Source organism: Schistocerca cancellata, chromosome 7 (assembly GCF_023864275.1).
Source record: "Schistocerca cancellata isolate TAMUIC-IGC-003103 chromosome 7, iqSchCanc2.1, whole genome shotgun sequence".
NCBI lineage: Eukaryota > Metazoa > Arthropoda > Insecta > Orthoptera > Acrididae > Schistocerca > Schistocerca cancellata.
The window spans coordinates 141,651,103-141,669,248 of NC_064632.1; the positions used below are offsets into that span (position 1 = coordinate 141,651,103).

The 18,146-nt window shown below is 42.2% G+C and overlaps 1 non-coding gene across 1 annotated transcript; it reads right to left on the reverse strand.

The window, feature by feature from the left end:
* Nucleotides 1–17,498: 17,498 nt before the first annotated feature.
* Trnat-ugu (transfer RNA threonine (anticodon UGU)) lies at nucleotides 17,499–17,573 on the reverse strand. The gene has a single exon. It is a non-coding gene; the product is annotated as a tRNA-Thr (tRNA).
* Between the last annotated feature and the right edge of the window lie 573 nt (nucleotides 17,574–18,146).

The window sequence follows — 18,146 nt, forward strand, 5'->3', positions numbered from 1 at the left end:
AATGGTAATGTTTCATCAGTCACCTACTCGCCATTGTTGATGCAGATCTCCGCTCTCTTGCACTTCTTGACTAGAAAATTAGTCGTCACATCTTATCAATGGCTGACGATATATCAGTGAAAGCCAACAGATGATTCCTCGCTGCCAGCACTCATCTTGATTCTAGGCTACCAACTTTCCTGTGAACTCTCCCAAAGCTTCAAAAATATTTCATTTGCGGACAGTCTTTGTGTACTAACTTTTACGTACATGTGCCTAGCTAGAATTCACACGGTTCTGTTCCACAGGATTAACGCTTACGATGAGTTGCAAACAAGCTTACCCATTGAGGAATCTTCAGGTGGTTACAATGTGGACGCTGATGTGCAGAAGGGTTAGTTCCACAGTTCGATTTCGTAGGGAGGTTCAAGTTTAGCGAAAGAAAGTGTTTTCCTAACGCCGAGAAACCCGCTGGCGAGTCGAGTTCAAGTTTAATGAGACATATAGGTACAGCATGCCATGCTGCTCCAACTGCGTGCCGTAGTTCGTCAAACACTGTCCCTGCCTATGGATGGCAACCCATGATCAGACGTTTTCTGTGAGTGAAAGGTCTGGATAACCTATTGTCCACGGCAACAGTCGATCACTATCCGTATCTAGGTAGGTTAGGACAGAAAGTGGAACATGCTGTCATGTACTATCTGTTGAAAGACAACGTTACGGACACCTCGCAGATAGGGTACAGGCCCTGGCCCTTCAATGTCTGAAATATAACAGCTGTTACATAAATTACCGGCAACACTTAGCTTATGTCATCGTGTTATATAGCCAGGTACTGGGCCAGTGTAATATTGAGAAAGTGCTACCTGGCATCGTTCTCCTCGGGGATAGCACAGGCAGATTTATTCTGTTGAAAAGCCGACATGGAGCCAATCCTGTTTTCAGAATTGTTGTTGGGTACACCAGTGTCGTGCGTCTCTGATGCTGCATCTAGGAGATTCGCAACTGTATGTTCTCTTCGCTGACAGCGCGTGGTACTCCATAAAGTGCAGCACTGTCCGTATTTATGCTTGTCTTGCCTCATAGAGGACTTCACTAAAGTTTCGTGAGATAACTATTGTGGTGTCGTCCGAAGAAGTGGCGCCAAGACAAAGCTGGTAAGCATTATCGCTGTCGGAAGCAGCAAGAAATGAGGGCAGTCGGGTCGGCGTAAATGCGCCCAGAAGACTTTCCAAATGCCACCGCATCAGCTTGCTTACTTACATCTGAGCGCAGTGCCACTCAGCCCAGTCTGCAATCATCGCCGAAGCCGACAGTATTCTTTCTCTGCTTAAACAGCAGTGCGAAAGTTGTATTAGACAGAACTCTGCCTAACTTTGTATCGTCAACTGTACTCTGTGAGGAGTATTGTTCTCTATCAAGATCATTTTTATCTCCAGCGTTGTAGATATGTCCATCACTGTTCTTCTCAAATTGTGGAGCAATATTAATGACGAAATTCATTAGCGAATACATGTACTGTGACGGCGCAGTTAAATTGCTTATCTCCTTTAAGAGGTACCTGCATTACGTCCTTGCGTAAACGTCAAATATAATTCTTTCTGCTCGCTTTTGTGCAATTAATACTAGAGTTATATAACTTATGAGTTGGCACAGAAAATTATTCTGCACATCATTATTCTTTGAAAGTATGTAAAATATGTCAGGAGGATAATAAGATTGTTTCTAAGATTATCAATTCTACGAAGAGCAAAAGTAGCTGAACTTCTTTGTTTGACAAGCTCAGTTATACACAATTTCCATTTTTACCCTCTCATTCCCACAAATTTGGAGACTCACTCTCATGTGCTACATCAGTTGTTGGTATGACTCTATCCGTTGTACAGAAATGAATATAGTTTGTTTTTCTCAAAATTTAGGGAGAGCCGGCCGGAGTCGCCGTGCGGTTCTAGGTGCTACAGTCTGGGACCGAGCGACCGCTACGGTCGCAGGTTCGAATTCTGCCTCGGGCATGGATGTGTGTGATGTCCTTAGGCTAGTTAGGTTTAATTAGTTCTAAGTTCTAGGCGACTGATGACCTCAGAAGTTAAGTTGCATAGTGCTCAGAGCCATTTGAGCCCATTAGGGAGAGTAAATTTTCAGAGCACTACTTAATAATTATTTGGGAAACATTATTTACCAACTTTCCAGCTGCTTTCTGTCCAATACGATCTATTATAACACTGGCACTGTCTGCAAAACGTACCATTTTAACTTGCTGAATGTTAACCGAACAATGATTCACATGCATAAGGAATAGGGGTGGTCACAGATTTGAACTCTATGAGACTCCGTTTGTGATTTTTCCGCAGTCAATAAAATGTTCTACGTTGTTTGAATTATTCAACATAACCTTTCGCTTGTGTATACTAAATTTAACACCTTATATACTCCGAAATAACTAACAAATAAATAACATATGCTGACTACTGTTCAGTAAAGGACAACGTGCAAATTTCATTGCTACCGTTTCTGGTACTATAATATTAATGGCCAGCAGTGCAGATTATGGAAGGGAGTTTATGTGACCTGAGTGCAGTTAAAATAGCGGAAATGTACTCAGGGTGTATGACAAGTGTGGTCAAACTTTCAAGAAACATTTCTCGCACATAGGGGATCAAGATATGCTGTAAGGTATGAATCCCGAAACACTTTGTTAGCAAATTAGAGCTTAGATTTTACAAATCTGCAACATATTAATCATCTACTTTGAAACGAGGCCTCATCCGTGAACAGCACGACTCCAGGAAAATCAGCTGCTGATAGTACCTGCTCACGCTATATGTGATACGAATACAACATGTTCACTTGTGGCACTCTGCCGGTAGTCATGGTCAACATTAACTGTAACAAATAATTACAGTATTACACTGGCATTAGGATTAACCCACCCAGGTATCTGAGAGCGCTAATGCGCTGCTTCCTGGAATCGGGTAGGTGCGCCAGCCCCAGATCGTATCCGACTGGCGGATTACCGACGAGGACCGGTATGACTGCCAGCCTTGATGTGGTTTTTAGGCGGTTTTTCACATCCCGCTAGGTGAATACTGTACTGGTTTCCATGTTACGCCTCAGTTACACGTCTAGCAGACATTTGAACACGTTCGCACTATTCCATGGCTTACAATATTCGCAGACTGCTGGGGTACACTATTTCAATCCCAGGGGGTTCGAGGTGGCAGCTGGAAGGGCATCCGGCCACCCTCTGCAACTAACACTGCTAAATCAATAGTAACCCGGCCGACCCCGCGCTGCAGTGGAACAAATCTAGCAAGATAGAAAGAAAGACTGACATTAGAATTGTCATCAACGATGGCATTCCATCTGCAGACGAGGCGTCGTCGTCCATCTTGCTCCTCGCCCCCTCCTAAGCTCCAATGTGCGTAGAGGTTTAAACGCTCCAAGCTGCCGAAGTCGACGATCATTTGCTTCAAATGCACTGACGTTCTGGAAATCGCTCCTGATTCAAACACTGAACCCCATGGCCAATACTATCCGCTAATCTGTACAGCAAATGGGCCTATGCCAATTCCGGTTCTGAGTAAACTTCCATTAGACCAAGTCTTTGTCGAACACCAAGCAGCTGATGGTAAGTCCTTGCACAGTCCGTTATGAACACTAAACAGGTGATGCTACGTGCTTGAAGTTAGTAGAGCCATGAAATGTCACATTTCAAAATTACGTCCGTTCAACTGGAAGGGCCATCACTCCTGTGAACCTAAGAATTACAACTTAATGTACTTTCTAACCAAAGTAACCAAGACGTTATTTTGAACATTCCATGTAAGATAGCGTTTCATGTTGAAAGGTGGCAACACTGAGTCACAGCGCCAGAGATTGCGCCAAAGATTATTATTCCGCCGCCTCCACTGGGCGCAGTAGCAGTTCAGAGGATGTCGAGAGCAGTCGTTGTTCCGTTGGGCGAGAGAGTAGACGATCTGGGTGTTGACTGAAATGTTGTTCTGTTCGGTTGGTGTAGTGTATTGATGGAAGAAGATGCAGTTGTCAGAATATATTTGAGAAAGGAGATGGGCTTTTCATTTATGATGCTGGCGTAATGGAATATTTTCGTCAATATATAATGAGGTAAAACCGTATTACAGTTTTTCTTTAATAACAATCCCTCTTGCTCACAGGTACAGTCAACAAAACATCTGGCTCGTGTTCATTTATTAGACTTGTCAATCTGGTTTCTATGTGCAATTTTAGTATTTCTGGTTTCTCAATTAGTTCACTGTAAATTGTGTTTAAAATATTTTGTTGTATTGAGAAAGAACCGAGCCAGATACATGCACGTTGAATCACACTAACACACACAGAGCAGTTACACTTGTGCTTTGTTGCTTCGTAGCTTTTATAGTTCCAGGGGACTTAATTAATCAATTGTGTTAATGGAAATTCCGTGTCATTCTTTATTTTTATTTTATGCAGTCAGATTGCGTGCTAATAATAGTCAGGGCCAATCGGTTACGAGGAGAGTTCGTAACCGGTCACACAGCTAGCAAAATTATTGCTTTTATTCATTAAAATAGTCTTTTCTTTTTAATTAAGCCCCCTTGCAATGTAACGCTGGTACGTTCTGTTTCTCTGTGTTTCCCATCATTGATATGCTTATTAACGGAAGCATGAAATGAACTCTAACAAGGAAACAGTGTTTCCCGACCCATGTCTATATAACACATATTATTCCTTTGTCTGTGCAGAATGTTTGGCGAGACTTTTGTTACACTCTACACACACAGCCTCACAGAAACGAGCAGCTTCCAAAAGATATGATGAGATGTCATTGTAAATTTGTAAACACACAAACCATCAGTGCATATGTAAATGGCTCTATAACGCAATTATCTGTGACAGCATTAGCGTTGTTAGTGGTCGGTGCTGCTTCCTGGCTTTATAGGGCAAATAATGGGCGCGAACAATACGATTATTCTGAAGAACACGAAGATGCCTGGTGTTCGTGACAGCGTTATCAGCGCCAGACAAACTTTTAAAGTTCAATCATCATGTTTCTGCAGGTGGTCCAGTAGTGAAATATCCAGGTGTAAGGGGCCTTCGGATGTGACAGTAACCTGATGTTGAATTTCACCGGGAAAGTGACGGCAGGCACAATCGTCGTGAAGCTTGTGACCGACCACGTGTGGTCACCACAACAGAGCATCATCGAATTGTGCACCAAGGGCAGCGTAATCCTTCACGTCTGCGCCTGCGGAATGAAGTAATTTCCTTCCTGCAACATTCTGTGTTATCCCGCACCGTTGATCGGACACTAGTAGCAGTCTGCCTAAGGAATATGGAATTTGTCATTATGAACTGTCTTCCTGATGATGAGGAACTTCCATGGCCCCGGAAGCTGTCCAGATCTGTTCACGATAGAACGTGTGTCGAACCAGTTCCGAAATCAACTCCGTTTCAGTAGCTGCATCCAGGATATCAAGGACCAAGCACCATAGTTGTGGTCTATCTTAGCTCTGGAGAGAATGTAGATGCCAGTAATGTAGCGTACTCTATAAAGAGCCTTCCTGTTGGCGGGTCTGTCATTTGCACCCAGGTGATTCATGTGAAAATAGGTCCGACGTGATAATGGCCACGTGACGGAAATGTTATCACACTCTGAACGAGGAACGGTAGTTGTAGATAGACGCATGGAACACTCCATTTCGGAAATCATTAGGAAATTCAATATTCCGAGAGCCATAGTGTCAAGAGTGTACCGAGAATACCAATTTTCAGCCATTACCTGCCTGTCCACAGCGGGTGCACGGCGGGCATGTTGTCAGCAGATCATAATCCAAGGGGTCGAATCCTGCTAAAGAGACGATCCTTCTCAGCCGTTTGGCCGCAATTAATTATGATTTAATACTACTGGAAAAAATTATTGATACGCATGCTGCTTGGAAGAGACCTGGTAAAGGTTCAGCCACTAAACTTTAATTATAAAATTAGGAATAATATCCGAAATAGACAAATCCTTGTATCTACGACGAATCACGGGCTAAATATGGAATCTAGAAAAGAAAGTATTGCGGAGCAACAAAGAGACTCCTTAGCGGAAAGATATATAACTGTGACCGATATCACGATATCAACAATTAAAATAGATTTGTTACATTAGAAGTTCTTTACACCAGAATCCATGACAAATCAAAGATAGATATAAATAATTAAAACATTAAAAAGAAAAGTTCTTAGAAAAGTGTTAGGACCTAAACGCGAAAATTAAATTGAATGGCAAAAAAATAACCTGGGATACACCTGAACACAGAGAAAAGCTACAGATATCACGAACAAGCAGCAGCTACTTTGTTAGTTAACTACACAGTGAGTTTAAAAAGAGGGCCACATAGTCCTACAGTGGCAATATTGGTCTAAATTAGAAGAAACCTGTGAACCTGTCCTCGCATTACCATATGTCTGTTATATAAAAGTAACACTATAAATAGTACAGCATGTGGTTACTACGCAACCTGACACATCCTGCAGCCCTTATTCACAGTGAATCGCTCACTCTTCTCTATTCCTATAGTGTCACATGCATTTTTGACGAGCTCCCTTAATGTGTGTACATTGTCGATCGCTTAGGCATACACGTATGCCTTTAAATGTTCATACAGCCAGAAATCCAGATTCAAGTCTGGTGAACCTACAGACCATGGTACAGGCATTAATAATCACTCCATCGCCTATGAAATGCTGCGGTAAGGTACTTTCACAGGACCTGTAGAAAATATGGTCTAGTCCGGTAATGAATAAACCACAACAGTTATTTTTCCTATAATTATTCTCTCTAATAGCGTTGGTAATTGGGTGAGCAAAAGTCGGTGATATATGACACTACGAGTCGGTTACTGACAATTCCTGCCCCATAAAATCACACTGAAGCGATCCTGATTCTTCACCGAGCTTGTTACAGGAGTTGGGTCTGTCCACACGTGGTAATTTATTATGTCATGCCTTGCGAATCCTACGTCATCTGCAAATTAAATACGAGCTGTGAATTTCGGATTAATTTCCGAACATATCATTATCGAAACTTTTCAATTTCTTTTGACCAATACTACCTCCTGCAGAAATATGTCCCTAAACGGAAAGGGCAAGAACGTACTCAAAAAGTCTTGTCGCTGGGAAACCACAACTGCTAGTTAACAGAAGTTACTGATGGCTTGAAATGAATTGCCGTCCATGTCTTCAAGATTGAACTAAATTTAGAAGCGAAATTCTCAAACATACATTTGATTACGAGCCTGTCTACAGAAATTCGGGATCTGCATAAAACGTTAAACACAGTGAAAGAACAAAGAGATACTGGGAGAAGATAAGAAATCAATTTTCAGTAAGTTCAAACAGTTTTATCAGTTTGGCACACCGAACCCGTACAAATATAAATATAAATGTTCGTCTCTTCTTCACCGATTGCTTTGAAATATTGAGACAACAGTGGATACAAATAACAAACTGTTTTTAAAACGTTAAATTTCTCGCAGTCAGTTTTATCTAGGATAGCAGTGCTTTTGAAGCATTAGACAATCAGTTTCTGTCGTATATACCGTATTATTTCACCTTATATATAATTTTAAACAAAAATTGTGTACACAATTACGTGCTGTTTCTTTCTTCCTTGTAGGAGTTATTAAGAGAAAACGGAAGTTGGTGTTGTGTCTTACTGGTTTAAGATTAGATTGCTCCTATGCAATCTGAATCGTCCGAAACTCTGTAATCCTATCCCTTCTCAAACAAAAAATCTGTGAAACACTCTTACTGTTGCAGATCCAGCAGCTGGGAAGGTCTCTAGTACTCGTATTCTAATTATTGCAACCGTTTTACCCTTAATTTTTAAGCAACTTCAATTAGCAGTTAAGATTTTATTGAAAATTACAATAAACATGGCTCGAGGTCAGAAAAAGGCATGGAAGAGGAGACAGACAGAAAGAGGTGAGAGCGAGGGGGGTAGGACTAAACTGCCTTGGAGAGGGGGAAACAAGAAGTTGAGTGAGAGAGGGGGAGGTGGAGGAGAGAGATTGGGGGGAAAGGAGATGGACGGAGACAGGGTGAGAATGTGTTGGATAGAAAGAGGGCGAGGAGGATATGATGGAAAAGAAGAGGGGGGGGGGGGAGAAATGTGATGGACAAGGAGATAGGGAGCAGGAGGTAACGGAAAAAGGGAGGGGGAGATAGAGGTTGACAAAAGAGCGGGGGCGCGGAAAAAGACTGGGAGGTATATCCAATTGCCATACGTCTTTAAAGACGGCGGGATATTGCCAGGTACGCTTAAGGGGGATGAGGAAGTGGACAAGAGACTGGCGGGGGGGGGGGGGGGGGGGGGGAGGAATTTAGGACGTATATCCAGTTCGCAAACGTATGAGTTGCAAAACATTGCCTGGTTGCTAGTTTAAAATAAAGAAAGGAATATGATCTTTACCCTGAATCCGCAATGTCTGAGGAGGAATGAGCTGACTGTGCAAACTGATGCGGCTTTCCCCTGCCACAGCTAGTTCTGCCGCCGTACAGCTGTGATAACTGGGCGTGGCGCGCCCCTGCTGCAGCATCTCGCCCCTTTCCTCGTTCACAGCGCCCTGCAGCTCGCTTGGTTGCCACCGCAACCGCCCGCGGCGATGCGGAGTTTGCGAAGTCGCGTCCCCCCTTCCCCCCAAGTCGCGTAACTACTTGACCGGACCGCGTGGCCGGTCATCGGTCCGTTAATTGCTTTCTGGGGCAGGGGCGGGCAAGCGGCTGCGGTCGCGCTGGGGTCTGCCGGTTTACAGAGAAGACCGCTGCCGGCATTTCTGGGATCACTCCCTCAGCACGTTTCAGCTCAGGAAAAGATGCATTTAGCATACTTTGTAATTCACCAGACTAAGGAGGGTGAAATTAATATCTCAGTTGCTCTTTGAGAAGAATACAAGGATATTTCAAAAAGAACTCTGTAATGACACATTCCGACGCAGAGACATACCATACCTTAAAGGCTGCGCCAAAGATTAAATTGAGAGGGATGTAGAATATAATCTCTGTAATGATCATATTGGATTCTCTTTTGTTTCATACTCCAAGAAGCAGTTAAGATACACTTTCGATTGTCACCTTGTAGGAGATGGACGTAATTTTTTATGTGTGCGGAAAGGCAGTCATCTTGGTAGTGTTTATGGTTTGTGCGACGAGCAGAGAAAGTCTTATTCTCTTGTGAATAAAAAATAGTGAGAAGTATCTAAGTTTTACGAGAATTATTTAAAGCGACGTAGGATTGTAATCCTTGGTTTCCACCGTCTTCGTGAAGTAAACCGATGCCGACTTAGGAAGATACACACGATCAGCAAGGAGAACATCGATGGCGACTAATGAATTAATATTGCGGTAGAAGGACGAATTCTACGTCTAAGGTGAGAACTCTGATTAAATCAGCCATGACGAAGGATTAAACAATGTAATTAATCGGAATTGTAAATTATATTACAGGCAAATTTCACGCAGCACTGAATTTTTCCGCATTCAAGCCGGTTAATACAGTCCGTAAATATGCCTGTCAAAAATTCTAAAGTTACACTTCCATATCCATAATGTTTTCTCTTTTCAAAAAATCAATAAATGTAATTTTCATTTTTTTGTTTCGCCACAACTCATCTGATGTGATACAGGAAAAGGAATGGCTGGGGATGTGTGGACATAAATCCTTAAGAATATTTAAATATACAGGAAGGTGAGGATACACAGTTGTTGTGCTTTCTTCATACGCATTCCTGTTACGCTGTAGGGACACTTCGACAGTTCCGAAATTTCTGAAGGTGAAGAGGATGTTTCGCTCGGCCCAGGCACATCGTATTTACAACCGTATGGAGTCTGCAATGCTACGTGAGAGGATTCATCAGACGCGGCGAGCACTGGCGGTAACCAGCAGTAAGCTCTTACATCTCCTCTTGGTTCTTAGTAATACTACGCGGTGTGGTGACTGGAATAAGATTGACGGTCTAACATTCAAAACTATGGAAGTTAGTGCAGATATTTCAACAAATAGGCAGAAGAAGAAGTTCAGTAACTTACAGAACAACATTTCTGGAGGTTCAGTTGAGGACAATTCTCGAACTCTTATTAACCTGTCTGATAAAAATTTTTCAAAAGTTGAAATTTCTGTACTAGCGAAAGGAGGCAATTTTGCTGTGACGCCCCAAAACGTACCCACAGAGGATATTGTAGCAAATATTGAGGCTGGTATCCGTCAGTTGCCACAGCAGTCCGCTGACGTAATTAGAATGGAAACGGCTAGGATTTTACGAACGTGTAAGCCACCTAAAAGTAATTTGTCGCTGGCTCGAAGGAAGGCGCTGAGAGATATAAATGGAGATAAAAACATTATTGTTCTTAATGCAGATAAGGGTAATGCCACCGTCATACTGAACAGTGGGGACTATCATGGAAAAATCAATAACATTTTGGTTCCCTCCAATTACAAAAAACTTCAGAAAGATCTGACTATGAAGATTTTAAGAATGACAAATCGACTGGTGAAAGCGTCTTCATTTGGCTCCGACAATAAGAAGTTGCTTTGTAAAACAGAAGCGTACCCACCTAGACTTTATGGCTTACCCAATGCTCATAAACCTGGAATTCCGTTGAGGCCAATTTTCAGCGCTATAGGCAGACCAACAAACGAGTTAGCTAGACACCTTGCCTCAATGCTGCAGCCTTATGTTGGTAGGACGGACAGTCATATTAAAATTTCAGCTCATTTCATTGACAAGTTAAAGGAGCGTGGACCCGGATGATATCCTCGTCAGTTTTGACGTTGTGTCGTTATTTACCATGATTCTGGTAAACGAAGCTATCTTATGCATAGCGGATATTTTTCCTACCGATCTTGTGGCATTATTCCGACACTGCCTCACCACAACCTACTTTCAATACAATAATTACTTTTATGAACAGTTAGACGGGGTGTCTATGGGCGGTGGCTAACTTATTTATGGAGACTTTTGAACAACGGGCGTTTCAGACTGCCAGTAAGAGAGCAGCCAGATGGTATCGCTATGTCGATGACACGTACGTAGTATGGACACACGGAGCAGAGGAGTTGGATGCCTTCCCGACACATTTAAACAGCATTAATCCGAAAATCCCATTCACTATGGAGGCGGAAAGGAATGGGCAATTGAACTTCCTAGATGTGTCTGTGATTAAACGACGGGACGGAAAGTTGGGCCATAAGGTGAATAGAAAGCCCACACATACTGATCGTTATCTACACAAAGAATCAAACCATCACCCTCGAGAAAAAAGAGGTGTAATGAAAACTTTGGTAGACAGGGCTTACAAACTTTGTGAACCTGTTTATTTAAAAGATTCGTGAAGAATGGCTAGTATAGCAAGGAGCACTTCGGTCTAGGCAGAGAACCAGGAGTAACGACGAACAACAGTCGTCCAAGGGCAAAGTTTTTCTTCTGATCATTAGTAAGGTCACAGACCGCATTGGGAAAGTTTTGGGCAACTATGGGGTGGAAACTATTTTCAGACCCACCAGGAAAATAAAAGAATTTTTAAGGTCGGCAAAAGATGCACGAAACCCTCTGGCTACACGGGGGTATATAAAATTCCATGTAGTTGTGGACAGGTTTACATCGGTACCACAAAGAGAAGTGTGAACACCCGTCTTGTTGAACGTAAGAGGAATTCCCGCCTGGGTCACACGGATAAATCGGCCGTAGCGGAACATGTTTACCAGGAAGGTGATCATGAAATAAAATTCAGCGAGACGAGCGTCATATCGAAAACCTCGCATTGTTATGCACGCTTGTATAGAGAGGCTATCGAGATTGATAAATATCGTAATAATTTTAACAGGAAAGACGAAGGTGTTAAACTGGATAAAATTTGGATGTCAGCGATGCACCGCAAGCGTGACGATCGATCACTTTCAATCGAGAATGTTGGCATTACCAGAGACAATGTCATAGCCGACGCCACGTGACCGACAGTGGCTCCCTCTGTACTGTCTATATAATCAGCGCTTCCTCGAGTTCTCTTCGCAGTTCGCCGATTTACCTCTGAAGATGTCTCCAGCAGTCGGATACGAAACGTCAGGAGAGAGTTTTATACTTCGACCACGGCCTATCAGCCCGAAAGTTTTAAGTGAAGATTGAGAAAGCTATGTATGGAAAGAGAACCATGTTTTATAAAACTTCGACGAAGTATTGAAGCGACGTTTGATATATATTTTTTTACTTTTCATGTAATTTACAATTTTTTATTGATGAAACTGTGTTTTCGTGCACTGTATGATAAATCTGTGTTTTTTTGTGAATGTTCACAACAAAAAACCGTCTGTTTTAAGTTACAAACCAACAATATTCGAATAACACCTGAATTAAACATAGACAGCTTCAATTTTGGGTAAATAACAGCCAAGACGACGACTAAGTAGAACAAAAATTCTCCATATTTTACCTGGCTCTTCATACATCCTCACTCAATTTCTAAAAGTTTCAGTGCTTTCCGTTTTGAGGGTAATCTAGTAAGACAGTAAATGCATAAGCAAAGGAAGTGATCGTTATGAGGTAACGCCCTACATGTATGCAACACACCTAACATCCAAGTGATGCGTGTACGACTTTAACTGACGAAAGATACAAGGGAACGTACGATATTCTGTGGTAGCGTATAGTAGTTTTACAACTGTACACACACGTTTCAAGGCTGCTCGGAAACACGCACTCTGCGTTTGGCGCTCTAAGCAGCTTCTTCCATATACCACCGAGACAAGAGAACTCGTGGCGTAATTTCACCTCAGCACAGTCTTGCGCTCAAGTGTTCCATGAGAGCGAATTCCGGGCGACACAGCGTCCATTATTTTCGAAGTCTGAACTGTCGCCACAGAATTAGTCTGGACGTTGGCCAGAACACTGTGGGGCGGTGGGAGGAATTATTTTGTTATATATATATGTTTTGTAATGTAGAAAAGATGCATTTCCCTGCCGATTAACCATATGTGTGGCGGCGGGTAGAGTTATTGTTATTTATAATGTTCCTATTATTTATGCTATCTTTTGCTGTTCGCAACACTGGCTCTCTAACTATAATATTGGCAACCAGAAAGTGATTAGCAAAACGTGAAGCCTGTAATTAGAATTCCTAGTGCCCACTTCATCTGAGAAATACACTTATTGCTACAGCTTATAGCTCTGAGGAATTAGGAGATTGTCTGGGATTCATAATCAAAAACGATCGTGAAAAAACGTTCTCTGTATTCTGAAAGTCACAGATGAATAAAAAAGAATCCACACAACTTGACTAACAGAGCAGTTCAGAGTCTACTGCGCTGATGCAACTATAACTGTCCAAATTAAATGTTTAAATGAATGCTCGCCATAATTTGATGATAATGTTCGTCAAACGCCACGCTAAATAATGGTAGAAAGTCTGTCCCGCGACGGCACGTGAAAATACGACATACGCAAACTGAAGATAGATAATTAATGTTATCCCAGAGTTAACACTTCACTCGAAAATGATTTCATGGTTACGCGTATCCCGAGTAACTTAATACGGCATCCGAGGCTGTTTATAGCAATGATACCGACGCGACGCGACTCCCGACACAGATGGTGTGCTATTCAGCGTCTGGAGAGAACTGGGGCCTTGCTTCCTCGCGCAGCGTTCTTATATACAGGGTGTTTCAAAAATGACCGGTATATTTGAAACGGCAATAAAAACTAAACGAGCAGCGATAGAAATACACCGTTTGTTGCAATATGCTTGGGACAACAGTACATTTTCCGGCAGACAATTTTCAACAACAGGTGGCACCTTTGGAGATACGCTATCGCTATAGTTTTATAGTTATTCAATTGAAATTTTTCACATCTTTATGATTAAAGCGGATCTCCATTCTACTTAAATTTAAACATCCTAGCCTTATTTCTTAGCCTACTTAATCTATCTTGCTTCCTTACTTTTTAAGACAAAAACCAGAAAATATTGAATTTCAACTAAAATCTTAATTTGTGAGATCCAAAGTACTGTCTCTATTAAATTATTATGAAAAAGAAATCTAAATATAAAATTTTAAGTCTCTAGCTCTTTTCTGTTGCGCCAATAATTTTTACAAAGAAAAACGTCCAAATTTTGAAAATGGTTAAAGTTATTGAACTGACACTCAACACATATTGATTTAGTATTACTCCTGACATGGTAGAACCGTTTCTGGTAATTTACTTGATTTTTAAAGTATTTCGCAACATTTATGACGTCAGAGCTAGTTACAGCGGACTGGCTGGCACACAAATTGAAAGACTGATGAGAATTTTATACGGCGTGAGTAGGCTGCTTCCCTACAACACCTTTACGTAGTGTAAGAAGTAGGGAACGTTCATCAAGTTCACTCTGTAAAGAAACGGCCTACAAAGAAGAGGTGCGCTGTTGGTCCGCTGTAGTTATGGCTCGGAAGATGTAGGTTAGGGTCGCCTCACAATCCTTAGCTTACTGCCTACAGCGATGGCAGCGATGGCTCAATTTATACAGCCTAAACCTAACGTTAATTAAAACTGATTTATAGTCGGAGTGATGTTACGCTTGAGTGATGTAAGTCGATTCCTCATTTCGACAGAATAAACTCACAGTTACAGACACGCCTTTGTCGTCCAATGTTTGTGAAGGAATACTTGGTTCTGACATTCCTGAAGCTGTATTGGTAGACGAAATCAAAGCTTTTAAAGTTTTCTTCCAATATATTTCGTCGCGTGTGGAAACAAATTTACGTATGGAAGTAACGGAATAATATATATAAGATACTTTAGTGGAATAGAAGTAAAGGTAGCGTAAATAAGAGAAACGGGTTGGATGAAAAAGCAATTAAAATTTACCATTTCAGTCTGTTTGCATGTAACTGCATTGGCGCAAAGTGCTGAGGGAATCTTTTTCCAGTCGATGGAAGAGCGATCTGTGAGTAATATCATGAACTAAACATAGACAAAATGATAATGGGTAGCATCAACAAGGAGCAGCATCTGGGAAAACAGAAATTTCAAACACTTTGCTCAGTAATCTGCAGCTCAGGACGATCTTCTGAGAGGTCTGTTTGTAAGAGAAGTGAATATATGTAATTGTTAGATTGTCTTTACTCTTTGGTTGTTTCCGCTTCTAATGGACATTCATAAATAATTATGTACATTAACAGAAAAATGACTCTGTAACGTCAAAATATTAAGGAGTTCCCTGAGTCATTAATCTTTGTTTTAATACAGCTGGGCAAGCAAACTGAAATGACTGTGTCCTCTATTAACATAGTAGCGGCTTCGGTCATGAATACCATCTTACGGCCGGGGGAGCGGTGTGCTGACCCCACAGTTGATTGAGCCACAAGAAATTATATTACTATTATTATTATTATTATTATTATTATTACCATAGGATTCTGTCTGATACAGTCCCGTAAGTACTAATAACGAGCTTTACAAATAATTTCAGATATTTTTTCACGTCAGCTTTACGTATTGGAATTTTGGCTGTGTGGGATATTTCACGAATTCGATTGCATTGCACCTTCGCGTCCGGTAGTACGAAGCAATGCTGTAGTGACTACTGGTGCGCTTACAGTACTGGAACTATAGTATTCAGCATACATTTTATTACAGTATTAACAATTTGGTGTCATGGCTAACATTAAGGAGATTCTGTTAAGAGTACCTCGCTTTCGTCTTTATTACTAGTGCAGCCGAAAATGTACGAGTAAACATTACACAACCTAATAGGTGTTGACTTGGTTTATATGTCTATTGAAGTACCACCAAGCTCCGTTAACATTGTTTCTTTGACAGAGATTGTCAGGGGCACCTTGTAAAAGCGAGGACGCGATATCACAATCCTGATCATATAGCTGATGTCAGTTGATATTACGAACAGACCGAGGCTGACAGCGAGCCTTTAGAGCTGGCGGGTTTTAATGTGTACCGTTTTCAGGCACTTTTCTGACTCCATCCGTCGCGCTTGTAATGCATACATGCATTCCCTTCACGTGTTCAAGCCAAGTATTACGCACATTTATGCGATCGGGAACGCTCAGTAGCAGCTACACTACATTTACACTTGACAGTTAAGCGTCAGCAAGGAGCATTACAGATAAAATCATAGGAGGCAATATTGTGCAACCTTAGTAGGAACAAAAAAATGGCTCTGAGCATTATGGGACTTAACATCTATGGTCATCAGTCCCCTAGAACTTAGAACTACTTAAACCTAACTAACCTAAGGACATCACACAACACCCAGTCATCACGAGGCAGAGAAAATCCCTGACCCCGCCTGGAATCGAACCCGGGATCCCGGGCGCGGGAGGCGAGAACGCTACCGCACGACCACGAGCTGCGAACTTAGTAGGATCCGACTATTCGGGAGTAGGATCTTACAATCTGAGACAGTGTTCGAGACAAACTTCCGGCACAATGTTCGCAAATATAACGTCAGATCCGCCTGGAAGTGTCCTTATTGGCAGAGGACGAAAGAGGGGGTCTCTCTTGTCCTTCGGGAAGACAGGGCGAGTTAGTCGCGGAGGAGCCACTCAAAACGCACGGTCAAATAACCGGGGCGGCTCTAAAAGAACGGCCGCGAGTACATATTTCAGCTGTTAAACAAGATATAAAGTGAAGTTATTAGTTATCAGAACTCCACGTGTCGTGGGCAGTGTCTATCTTTATGTATAGTCAGAAAACGGTGTTAAGTGTGTAAAGGGTCGAATATAACGGCTAGTCCAGAGCCGCCATACTGCAAATGCTGATTCTGTGACGTGTGTGACAAAGAAATTTCTTTATTGAAACAAGCATAGTACAAACATTGTTGACAATTAACAACTGGCATCCCTAAACATTCCATTTCTGCAGGATCACCACCTATATGGAACCTGGCGGCTGAGCACCACTACTGTGGGACGGAGACTTACAGCAAGACACCAGGTTAGTGATACCGCCCAGGGAAGTACAGCCTTCTCGCTACAATGCCACTGAGGTAGTTGTACGCTACAGAACAAAAATGTGACAGATGTAAGAAACAGTACATGAGGCGAATCACCCGGAGCAACAATTAACAACTCTGCATCAACATCATTATGATTACTCCGCAATTCACAATTAACAGCCTGGCAGAGGGTTCATCGAACAAGAGTGTGGTACAAATAAAAGTGGCCTGGAGAGCAGAATTCCCGGTTAAAAAAGAAGCACAGCAGAGGAAAGGAAATACAGTAGTAACGTGACTGTAGCTGATCTTGAAAGTGACCACCATTCATATCCTGGCATTTCTGGGCCCTGGATAGCAAGTTGTTGAAAGCGGATAGAAGCTCGCCTGCTGAAATCGCTGGAATCTCATCCGAAATGTTCTGCCACAGTTCTTGAAGACTATGAGGGTTGTTACGATACACCTTAGACTTGGGGTGAAATGATAATTAAATCAAGACCCTAAGCTGTCGCCAGGCTTTGATATACATCAACGGGATCATTTGAAAAGTGTGCCCCGACCGGGACTCGAACCCGGGATCTCCTGCTTACATGGCAGACGCTCTATCCATCTGAGCCACCGAGGGCACAGAGAATGGTGTGACTGCAGTGATTTATCGCTTGCACGCTCTCCGTGAGACGCACATTCCCAATTTCATGTCCACACATTACATTCGTAGTGCTCCTGCCCTGATTCTGTGACGTGTGTATTTGTTCTTTTAGGTTAAGTATTATGTAAGCTTAGGGACTGATGACCTTAGCAGTTAAGTCGCGGCAAAGTAATCGAGCACTAACAAATCAAGTGGTCAGCTAGGGACGCGCCTCTTAATTACTGGACACATGCCTAAAGCCATAGGCGATAACAATATTCTGCATACTGAAAAGAAGGGGCGTAGGTTAGATGTCTTAGAGGAATTGGAGATTTTCAAACATCTCACTCGTCATGATAGCGCCTAGACTAACTTCTGCCAACAACTCTGTTAGGCATGAAGAATGTGTAAACGTGCCCCAAGGACCGGCCGGCTGGAATTTGCTCCATCATGTTGGAAGTTAATGTAGGACTTTACTTCCTCCGTATCCAATAGTCCTGGCCACTTTCATTTGCGCCGGCCAGTACCTCATGACTGCTCCTCTACCGTTCCACTCTCGGAAAGCTCGAGG